This window comes from Mustela lutreola, chromosome 12 (genome assembly GCF_030435805.1).
Source record: "Mustela lutreola isolate mMusLut2 chromosome 12, mMusLut2.pri, whole genome shotgun sequence".
Classification (NCBI taxonomy): domain Eukaryota; kingdom Metazoa; phylum Chordata; class Mammalia; order Carnivora; family Mustelidae; genus Mustela; species Mustela lutreola.
The window spans coordinates 73,927,239-73,938,416 of record NC_081301.1 but is presented as its reverse complement, the minus strand read 5'-3'; the positions used below and the strand labels follow the sequence as shown (position 1 = coordinate 73,938,416).

The window sequence follows — 11,178 nt, the reverse complement described above, 5'->3', positions numbered from 1 at the left end:
ACACACACTGTTTAAAGACCAAATGAACCACAGGAGGAGGCCTACCCTCTTTACCGTGGCACAGTAGAACTGGGGAGGAACTAAAAAAACCTCTTAATCCCACCACTTATGGGCCAGCCAATCTTCAGCCATTCCAACCACAGCAAAAACACCCTTAACAACCAGCACCAGAGACTCGGGCCTCCAGAGGAACATGGGGCACCTGATCCACCAGTAAATGTGATTCTTGGAAAATCTGGAGACAGGGACATGATGCGGGATTCTGAGAAAATCAGGGGAGAAGTGGCCTCGAGAAAAGACTAAACTTCCTGCCAAACTAATGGTTTAGGGCTTTTTAGAACCAGAGAGATAAAAGTGACCTAATCTATTCTTCCAAGCTGTTCTCATCCATTCTCTTTCTTGTGTTACTTTTCTTTGCACCTCTGTCTGCTCATTTGAAGGACGGAAGGAAGGATTGCCACATATTTATACCTTTTGTATCTTCTATATTGCTATAAATATTTATATATTAGTATATCCCTGATTTGTGGACTCAGTCTCTCATTCCATTCCTTCAGGACACATATCCATTAGCAATTATTTCATTTCCCTGCCAGTTTATTTACTCTCCCTCTTCCTGGAATATAATCTCCAGGAAGGCAAAGAGTTTACCAGTTTTGTTTATCATGATATTACCACTGCCCAGCACAGTGTAAATAATGAATAAATGTTCTACCATGTGGCATCTACTACATCAGCTGACTTATCTACATCATCTCATTTAAGGGACTGCCAACAGCTGGACCAGATGTTCTGAAATAGGGGCCTATCATACAACACCCAAATACTTGATGAATTCATCAAACATAATTTTAGATGCACCGTTGTGCTCACAATAAAGGATATCTTCACCCCCACCAGACCCTCCCTCCACACCCCACAAAAAACACCCGTAAGCTTAAAATAGAGGAAATTTGGTAGGTAAGGCTACACTGGAATGGGAGCAAATGCTGATGTCAGGAACTCAGAGCCTTAGGGTAGGGAATCACAGCCACCTGCAAGGGAACAAGGCCTTGAGTCCACTGAAAATGAGACCCTACAAATAGCCGGGACAGCTTTAGTGGCACCGTGAAAAAGTGGGCAAGGGGAAATTGGACAGAATCAAAGGGAGCCCATTTGTAGAAATGGGCTTCTACCAGGTCCCAGCAGAAAAATTAACAATCATCAGTTCCTTGAGATACTGCAAGCAACAGACGTGCTCTCACAAGAATCTGAGAAGGAAATCCACACTGGCTGCCGTGGCTTGGCAATGTGTCGGCTGGCTGGGCCGGACACCACAAGTCCCAGAATTCCTTTCCTCACGTATTTCCGGTTCGGGCGGAAGACAAGAGACTTGTGGGAGATTTGGAGGGAGGGAGAAAAGTCCTGCTGTGTGGTGGTTCACACGTGTGCCTCCTTTGCTGGGTTATCTCGCTGTCAACAGGCGGCAGAGGGGCCTACAGAGGCCCCTCCTTCCTCTGGAGCCTCCTTCAGCTTCTCTGTCTCCGGCGCCACGTGTGTGTTTAGCTTTCTGACGAAGGGCCACCAACATCAAAGGTAACACGAAGGGACATGCGTTCCCGCGTGTCCTCGTGGGAGGTTCTGGTATGAGTTCGAGCTTGCCCTTGTTTTCCCTGCTCTGTGCTCCTGTTCTCTTCCTGACTGCCTACAGGACTTCAGGCTCCAGTGTCAGAGGCAGAGAGCGATCGTGACCAGCCTGCGTGAACAGCGGCCACAACTGCACCAAGTCGTGGTCCTCCTGCCCAAGTGGCACCCTGACTGGTCCTGATCCTCAGAATTAAGAACAGAGAAACAGAACCTCAAGGATGGGCTCCCTGAATTGGTTCTGGGTTTTCTTTTTTTAATTATTGTTATTTTAAACTTTTTTTAAAGATTTTATTTATTTATGTGAGATCACAAGTAGGCAGGCAGAGAGGCAGAGAGAGGAAGGGAAGCAGGCTCCCTGCCTAGCAGAGAGCCCCATGTGGGGCTGGATCCCAGGACCCTGGGATCATGACCTGAGCCGAAGGCAGAGGCTTTAATCCACTGAGCTTGCCAGGTGCCCCTGGTATTTTAAACTTTTAATTGAAATAAAATTGGCATGTAACATGTATTCATTTTAGGTGGATAACTTAGTGATTTGCTATGATCACCACAATAAGTCTACTGAACATCCGTCTCCACATAGTTATAATTTTTCTTTCCTTGCCATGAGAACTTTTAAGTTCTCCCTTAGCAACTTTCAGATATATCATATAGCATTGTTAACTGTAGTCACCGTGCTGTACATTCTATCCCTGGATTTATTCATCTCCTAACTGGAAGTTTGTACCTTTCACCCATCCTCCTCCCCACCCCCTCACAACCATCAATCTGTTCTCTGTATCTGAGTGACATCATACAGTACTTGCCTTTCTTGGTCTCATTGATTTCACTCAGCATTATGTCCATCCATGTTGTTGCAAATGGTAGGATTGCCTCCCATATATACTGCATCTTTATCCATACATAGTTTAATGGACACTTAGGTTGTTTACATATCTTGGCTATATAAACAAGGCTGATGTAAACATGGGGTGCAGATTTCTTTCTGAGATAGTGATTTAGTTTTTTTTCAGATAAATGCCCCAAAATGGAATTGCTGGATCATATAGTAGTTCTGTTTTTAATTTGGGGGGAGCCTCCATACTGTTTTTCTATAGTGGCTGCACCAGTTTATATCCCCACCAGCAGCGCATGAGGATTGACTTTTCTCCATATCTTTTCCGACACTTGTTATTTCTCATCTTTTTGATAATAGCAATTCTAAAAGGTATGAGGTGCTATCTCATTGTGGTTCTGACTTGCATTCCCTGATGGTTAGTAATGCTGAGCATCTTTCCATGTACCTGTCAGCTATTTGTATGTCTTTGGGAAAAAATGTGTATTCAACTGCTTCCCATTTTTAAATCTGATTGTCTCTTTTCTATTACGCTGTAGGTCTTCTATATATTTCAGACATTAACATCTTATCAGAAATCATTTGTAGGTATTTTGTCCCATTCCTTAGGTTGCCTTTTCAATGTATTGATAGTTTCCTTTGCTGTGCAAAGTTTTTGTTATAGTTGTTATTGTTTTTTTTTTTGTGGTCCCACTTGTTTGTTTTTGCCCTTATTGCCTTTGCTTTTAATGTCAGATCCTAAAAGTCATTGCCAAAACTGAAGGTTCTAGGGTTTCTGATCTTTAGTTCTCTGGTCTAATTAGATTTAAAGACATTAGTAAGTCTGTTTCTAGTGGTAAAGAGAGGACTGGTTTGGGAGCTCAGAGGGTTAAGTGTCTGCCTTCGGCTCAGGTCATGATATCCGGGTTCTGGGATTGAACCCCACGTGGCTCCCAGCTCAACGGGGAGTCTACTTCTCCCTCTCCGTCTCCCTCGCTCTCTCCCTCTCCATCTCCCTCTGCCTCTCCCACTGCTCATGCGCTCGCGCTCTCTCTCGCTCTCTCTCTCTCTCTCTGTATCTCAGGACTGGTTTTTAGTTAAGCAGTAAACTGAAACAAAGCACTGTTAATCTCACATTCTCTTCATTAGCCCTGCTCTGTGTCAGCAGTTCTGTTTTTTGAAAGGTTTGCTCCAGGCCTAAGATTAGAAATTAGTAATTACATTATTCTTCAAATAGTTGTCCCTGAAGATTAGCAATTATCATTTTAAGACATATAATTTTCATGCTTTTATTTGATTTCTTAAAGCTTAATTTACCTTTTTATCTTTACAAATGTATACATAATATCTACTTTTTTCCCTCTCTTCATTGATCTATGCTTTCGATTAATCCTGTTATTCCTTGTCATTTGGTATCTATACACCCAGAGCCTTTCTGTGGAAAAATCTCTCTATTCACATCCCCTTCAGCCTAATTTTATAGCATTTGGATGCTTTACCCACCTAGTCTTGCAGATTGGATTGAAATAAACACTTAACCCATGGGCAGCCAATCCATAAACTTGCCAGCAATGACATGGCCTACCCTAAGAAAAGCCAGAGTAAGCAGACCTTCTTTCTCTGTAATTCAAATTGGGAAAATCAGGGATAATGATAGTCACATGAAAACTAAAGCAATTGAGGGAGTGTAAGCTGTGTGTAGGTAGACCAGCCCTGGCCATAAATGCTGTGAAATAAAGCAGGACACACAGAAGGCTACACAGATCCTGAAAGGGGATGGGTGGCTCATGATTTAGAGTAACTGAATCCTGGGGGCTGTTCAGTTTTGCCACTTTCCCAGTTCCAATTCCAGATAAGGTCCTTGTGTGCCATTTTCCTGAGTCATTTTCCTCAAGTAACAGCCATCAAAGGCTTATCAGCACATCACAGATCAATATTTTCACTATTAATTAATAAACTTGAAAGAGAAGCAGCTGAAAAACTGTCCCCAAAATGACAGTGTTAAGGTCACTGATCTGTAAATAGCTCTTATAGACCAAGAAGCAAAATAGACCCCAGCAGAAATATGGGCAAAGGAGAAGAGACAATTCAGAAATAAAAAAGAAAAAAGAAATTGTTAATGAACATAAGAAAAAAGTAACCAAAAGCTGTAAAGGAGAAAGCCAGTGATTTAGGTAACATGTGATTTTTTTTAAGGGCACGGAGTGTCAGAGGGAGATGGGGAGAGAAAGAATCTCAAACAGGCTTCAAGCCCAGCACAGAACCTGCCTGGGGCTCAATCTCACAACCCTGAGATCACGACCTGAGCCAAAATGAAGAGTTTAATGCTTAACTGACTGAGCCACCCCAGGCACCCCAAGTAATATGTAATTTTCAAAATCTCAAATAGCAACACTTAAAAGTGAATACTAGAGATGAGGGAATTCCAGGGTTGGGGCAATAGTGCGAAGTGCGCACACATCTGCCAGCCGAGGGAGTGGTGAGGAAGGGAGGTGGTCACTGAGGACAGGCCGGTCAGGAGCGGGTCCCACTGCAGAGAGACGGGGCTGAGGTTGGCCAGTCTAGTCTATCCCGGTCTCTCCTGGCCTCCCAGGGCAGAGCCCTCAGGACACCATTTCCCCAGTCTTTGGGGTGGTCCCTGATAGTCCCCATCCACCCGCACATTCATCTGCATCTCCCCTCTGTCCTGGGACATGAAATCTTTTGAAAGTTTAAAGCCAAGTTGCTGACCATACTTAAGAGTTTTTTTGTTTGTTTTGTTTGTTCATTTATTTTGTATTTTAGATTTCACATATAAGTGAAATCATACCGTATCTATCTTTATCTGACTTACTTCGCTTGGCATAATACCCTTAGGTCCATCCAGGTTGTCGCAAATGCAGGATCTCATCCTTTTTTGCGGTGAGTAATATTCTATTTATACACACACACACGCACACACACACACACACACACATCTACATCCGTTTGGTTGCCAGAGGGAAGGTGGGTGTGGGAATGGGAAAATAGATGAAGAGGATTAAGAGGTACAAATTTTGGGTTATAAAATAAGTAAGTCACACAGATGGAAAGTGCAGCATAGAAAATATAGTCAATAATACTGTAATAATGTTGTTTGGTGACAGAAGATGACTGCACTTATGGTGAGCACTGAGTAACGTACAAGATTCTTGACTCAGTGTGTTAAAAGTTGAATCAATATGTTGTACATCTGAAACTAATATAACATTGTATATCAATTATAGTTATAAATGAATAAATAATGCTGCTATAAACCTCCTATGAATAAACGAATGTAGAGTATCATTAAATTATGGACCTCACCATTTAGTTATCAACTTACCTTATCCTTTCTAGTCTGATTGTCTTCTATCTTTCTTTTCAAGTTGCTTGTTACACAGTTAAGCAAATGGTTGGTGGAGGCTTGGTCAGAAAATCCACCAAATGCCCCAAGTGTTGCTGATGCTCAGACAAGCTTTGTAAATGTTTTTGTAAAACTAAGATTTCTCCCATTTCGGGGGTGGAAACATCAGATACATCCAGCCTTGGTAGTTCAGAATTTATAGTTTCACCAGACAGAAAAAAAGAAGAAAAAGAAAGAAAAAATTGCCAGCAAAGACATTGCCTCTGGGAAAGATTTATAAACATTTAAGATTCTAATCTCAGTGTAGGTTGACATCCTCTCCCCCAGTCCCACCCTTTGGGGCCTTGTCAGCTAATTCATCACCCTCCCAACCAGGAAAAGAACACTCTTTTTCTCAGAAGAGCTCTCAAGAACCTCCAATGCGGGGAGAGAAACAACTCAGCAATAGTAGTTTCAGGGGGAAATTACAGAAGGAAAATGCTCAGATGGAGGCGGGTGATTGAGCTACTCTTCAGCAAATCTGTGACTTCGGAAGAATATTGAGACAAGAGAAATTTGAAGTGGTCCCTGAGGCTGCAGACAAGGAAATGGGAACTGAGTGGGCAGAGGCTGAAGCTCCCCCGTGAAGTTACTGAGGTGGGGGTGAGCATCACAAAAAGCGTAAAACCCGAGCAGACTGTACATCTGAAGCAAGTGTTTGAGACTCCTGAGTCATCCCTATAGTGGAGCTTTGTGAGGAGGGAGAATTCAGATTCCGAGAAGGCGTCAAGGTAGATCATCCAAAGCCTTGCTCACACCAGTTAGAGCATACCTTCACAACAGGGCACACTGAGATCTGAAACAGGAGGGCACAATGGTTTAAAGCAGCTTTATGATGCTAACAACTTCCACATAAAGGTAATTTACACTTAGATGTGGGGAAGCCATGCTGTGCCTCACTGTGGGATTCCTGCAGCTAGCAATGCCCATGGCCATAGCCAGCAGTGTGACATCAGGGCATAGGTGCATGAGGACACATTCTTATGTGGAACCTACCCTTTATGGCAAGCTCAGAAGAGAAATTTTTGAATTAATAAAAGAGAACTACATTTTGAAGATCCACTTTGGGACTCTACAAGTGACAGTGCTAAAAGCATTCCCAAACAACTTTAAAAAGTGGATCTTGCTCCCAGAAGCACATCTGAAGAACTGCTGGATAACCAGTGGGTAGCAGGCAATATGCTTTGTTTAGCAAGATCCACCAAGGTGCTAGAGATTATCTAAGAATGGAAAATCAACCTGGGGACTGATGAGGAAAACAGATCAATCATTCCATTTAAGAACCATTGAAAATTATCAACCGAGGAGAAGTGTCACTGGTTCTGAAGACTGCCATCGAAGTAGAGGAAGCCAGCCTTCTACTTGGGAAAAGGCTGTTTGGACAAAATGGACAGTTTGGAAATGTTCTGTCCAGGCTCCATATCTAGCAAAGTCTTCCACTTGGGTTTGAGGAAGAACTAGAGAAACCCTCTGTAACTTCAAGCCAAGAAGGAGCAACCCAAGGCACTACTAAAGATGATGCCCATGTAGAATTGAAAAGAAGGTTTACTGTTCCATCCCATACCAACAGAATGCTCTTTCTATGGCTAATTCAAGGCTGGGAGAAAGGACACACTATGCCAAGCCTGTAAGTGCTGCTGACCCCTATGTCTGCCTGCATCAGTGTAAAACTGAAGCCAGTCATCTCCAAAGCCACAGGCCCTGCACAGGGGGATCCAAGGACAGCCACCATTTGGCTTGATGGCAGACTGCATTTGGAATCCAGTTAAGCCATATGCAAGGGTTATCGAAATAGACACCTTCAAAGCAGCAAGGCTAGTTGCAGAGGCTTCAGGTCTACTTGCTCAGCTTTACTTATATTTATTTTATTTTTAGTCACAGGTATTTATAGGTGAATAGGAGAAACCAGATATGATCATGGAGGGCACAGGTTAGGCGCATTCCACACTGGAAGACTTGGTTGGCACGTTGCTCATAAGCTTGCCGCAGTCATTACGGGCACGTGCTCTGGCCACCTACACATGTTCTCATGGCTTGGGGTTACTAGACATTACTCAAGATGACATAGTTTAATTTTAGAAGAACAGGAGATTTTATACTACTCGCTATTAACTTACTGCTAAATTCCACATTTTATTGATTAAAACAAACAGAAATATATCCTAACTGTGCCTCTCTTCCAAAAAAAAAAGAAAAAAAAAATGAATTCTGCAAGGGTGTGGTGAGATTCACCACTGGTCATAATGTAATTCAGAACACATTTTCGGAAAAATAGAGGAACATGCAGCAAAAAACCTTAAAAGCATGTATATTCTATGCATAATCGTCCTGAATCTCAGTCTTCTCACCATAAAGAGAGGACGATGATGACCCCTCCTCAGACTGCTGTGACAGTGGAAATTCTGTGTTTGGATAACTGGAAGGAATAGCTGCTCCGTAAACGCCACTTCCATTCTCCCTTCCCTCTGTTAAAAGCCCATATGTTCATCACCCATGTCCCTTTCCTAGGTCCCACATACGCCCAGCAACTCAGTAGAGACCATGATTCCCTATATTACTCTGGAGACCTGGTGCCACATGACATGCACGGTGAGATGGCTTTTCAACAGGGAAGATGACCAGTGTGAGTCCGAGGCCAAGAAGTCTGGTGCAGCCAGCTCATGAGACATTAAATTCATGATGTGTCCTCACTTTGTTAGCTTTATGTTCTGAACAAATAAGCCAAGGAGATAGAAAACGCACCAAGACCATTTGTTGTATACCCAGGACTGCCACATGTCTGACCTTATTTAATCTACCCAGCAACAACCTGAAATAAAGCGTTAACTCCATGGCACGGTTGAGGCATCCAGAGCTCAGAGTAAATATGTGACTCCTACGTGGTAGTCAGAGGTAGACCCATAATCTGAACCTCGGTCCTCTGACTCTTGAGACCCATCCGGGATCTTCCTTCCACCGTGCCCCCTCAGCGATGCTCCTGATTCCATCTCTGACCCAGCTGACCCGACAAGCTGTGGTGTGGTGTTGCAGAGAGGGCAGTGGCCTGTTTAAATTCATCTTTCATCAGATACTAACTGAGCATTTTCTGTGTGCAGGCACCATGGTAGATTCCGGGAATGCAGAGGTCAGTGAGCCAAAGCCCCTGTTCAGCACATGGACTTAGTTTCGGCTGAGGAGTCAGCTTGTGGGGACCTGGAAGTGTGATGAGGGACGCACTTGGGATGGGGCAGCCACAGCATCCAAGCAGACTGCTTTTGAAGTGAGATGTGGAAGAACTGACATGTAAAGATCTGAGGATGGAGAGGTCCAGGCAGAAGAACACAGACATCAGAATCCTGGAGGAGAACATAGGCAGTAATCTCTTCGATATCAGTCACAGCAACTTCTTTCAAGATATGTCTCCAAAGGCAAAGGAAACAAAAGTGAAAATAAACTTTTGGGACTTCATCAAAATCAAAAGCTTCTGCACAGCAAAGGAAACAGTCACGAAAACAAAGAGGCAACCCACGGAATGGGAGAAGATATTTGCAAATAAGAGTACAGACAAAAGATTGATATCCAGGATCTATAATGAACTCAAACTCAACACACACGAAACAGGCAAACATATCAAAAAATGGGAAGAAGATATGGACAGACACTTCTCCAATAAAGACATACAAATGGCTATCAGACACATGAAAAAATGTTCATCACTAGCCATCAGGGAGATTCAAATTAAAACTACATTGAGATATCACCTTACACCAGTTAGAATGGCCAAAATTAACAAAACAGGAAACAACATGTGTTGGAGAGGATGTGGGGAAAGGGGGACCCTCTTACACTGTTGGTGGGAATGCAGGTTGGTGCAGCCACTTTGGAGAACAGTGTGGACATTCCTCAAGAAATTAAAAATAGAACTTCCCTATGACCCTGCCATTGCACTCCTGGGTATTTACCCCAAGGATACAGATGTCTTGAAAAGAAGGGCCATCTGTACCGCAATGTTTATAGCAGCAATGGCCACAGTCGCCAAACTGTGGAAAGAACCAAGATGCCCTTCAACGGACGAATGGATAAGGAAGATGTGGTCCATATACACTATGGAGTATTACGCCTCCATCAGAAAGGATGAATACCCAACTTTTGTAGCAACATGGACGGGACTGGAAGAGATTATGCTGAGTGAAATAAGTCAAGCAGAGAGAGTCAATGATCATATGGTTTCACTTATTTGTGGAGCATAACAAATAGCATGGAGGACAAGGGGTGTTAGAGAGGAGAAGGGACTTGTGGGAAATTGGAAGGGGAGGTGAATCACGAGAGACTATGGACTCTTAAAAACAATCTGAGGGGTTTGAAGTGGCGGGGGTGTGGGAGGTTGGGGTACCAGGTGGTGGGTATTATAGAGGGCACGGATTGCATGGAGCACTGGGTGTGGTGAAAAAATAATGAATACAGTTTTTCTGAAAATAAATAAATTGAAAAAGTTAAAAAAAAAAAAAAAAAAGAGCACAGACAGCACATACCCTGGGGCGGGTGCGGGGTGAACAAGGAGAGGATCAAGAGAATGCCAGTGTGGCTGGAAAGGAAGGAAGATGGAGAGTGGCATGAGAGAGGGCAGGAGGTGAGCAAGGTCTAGGGAGTCACCACGTCGTGGGCCATGGTTGGATCATACTCTAAACTATGGTGGGAGGCCACTATGGGGTTTTAGCAGGGGGATTACACCATCTGATTCATATTCTTAAACAACTACTCTGGCTTCTGTGTGGAGAGTGGAATGAGAGCTGGAAGACCAATTAGAGGGCCCGTTATAGTACTTCCTAAGGGAGCTGATGGTGGTCAAGGCAGAAGCAGTAAAGATGCAGGAAAGTGAACCATTTTGACACCTACGTTAGAGATAGCATTGAGTCAGTTCACTAATAAATTGAATCTGTGACTATTGGGAGTAAGGTGAGGGTAGGGGAAAGAAAAAAATTGAACAAGGTGAATGGTGAGGCCTAAGGGAGGAAGCTGGGAATCAAGAATTCTATTTTGGCCGTTTGAGATGCCACTTAGAAATCCAAATGAATGGGAGAGAGGTAGGCAGGTGAACTCGCCTTTTGCCCTGTGGATGGTCACTGTGAGACTGGATCAACTAGGAAGTGAGTTAGAGAAGAGGAGGAGTCTGGGCCCTTGTTTAGAAAGTTGGAGCAATGCTTCCTGCCTGGTCTGCCTTAAACATTGTCTTTCCTAGGAGGAATGAGGTGAGGGCAGATCTCTGTTGCAATGCCAGGGATTGTCGCTGAGTTGTAAATGCCACCTTCTTAGAGGTAAGATGGCTGATGAGGATTTTCCAATGTGGAAAAGCCCCCCA

General features: G+C 43.5%; 1 long non-coding RNA gene across 1 annotated transcript; it reads left to right on the top strand.

The window, feature by feature from the left end:
• The first annotated feature begins 1,405 nt into the window (after positions 1 to 1,405).
• On the top strand, positions 1,406 to 9,311 carry LOC131812958 (uncharacterized). Its single transcript, XR_009346562.1, has 3 exons — positions 1,406 to 1,575; positions 5,294 to 5,338; positions 8,936 to 9,311. It is a non-coding gene; the product is annotated as an uncharacterized LOC131812958 (long non-coding RNA).
• Positions 9,312 to 11,178: the final 1,867 nt, after the last annotated feature.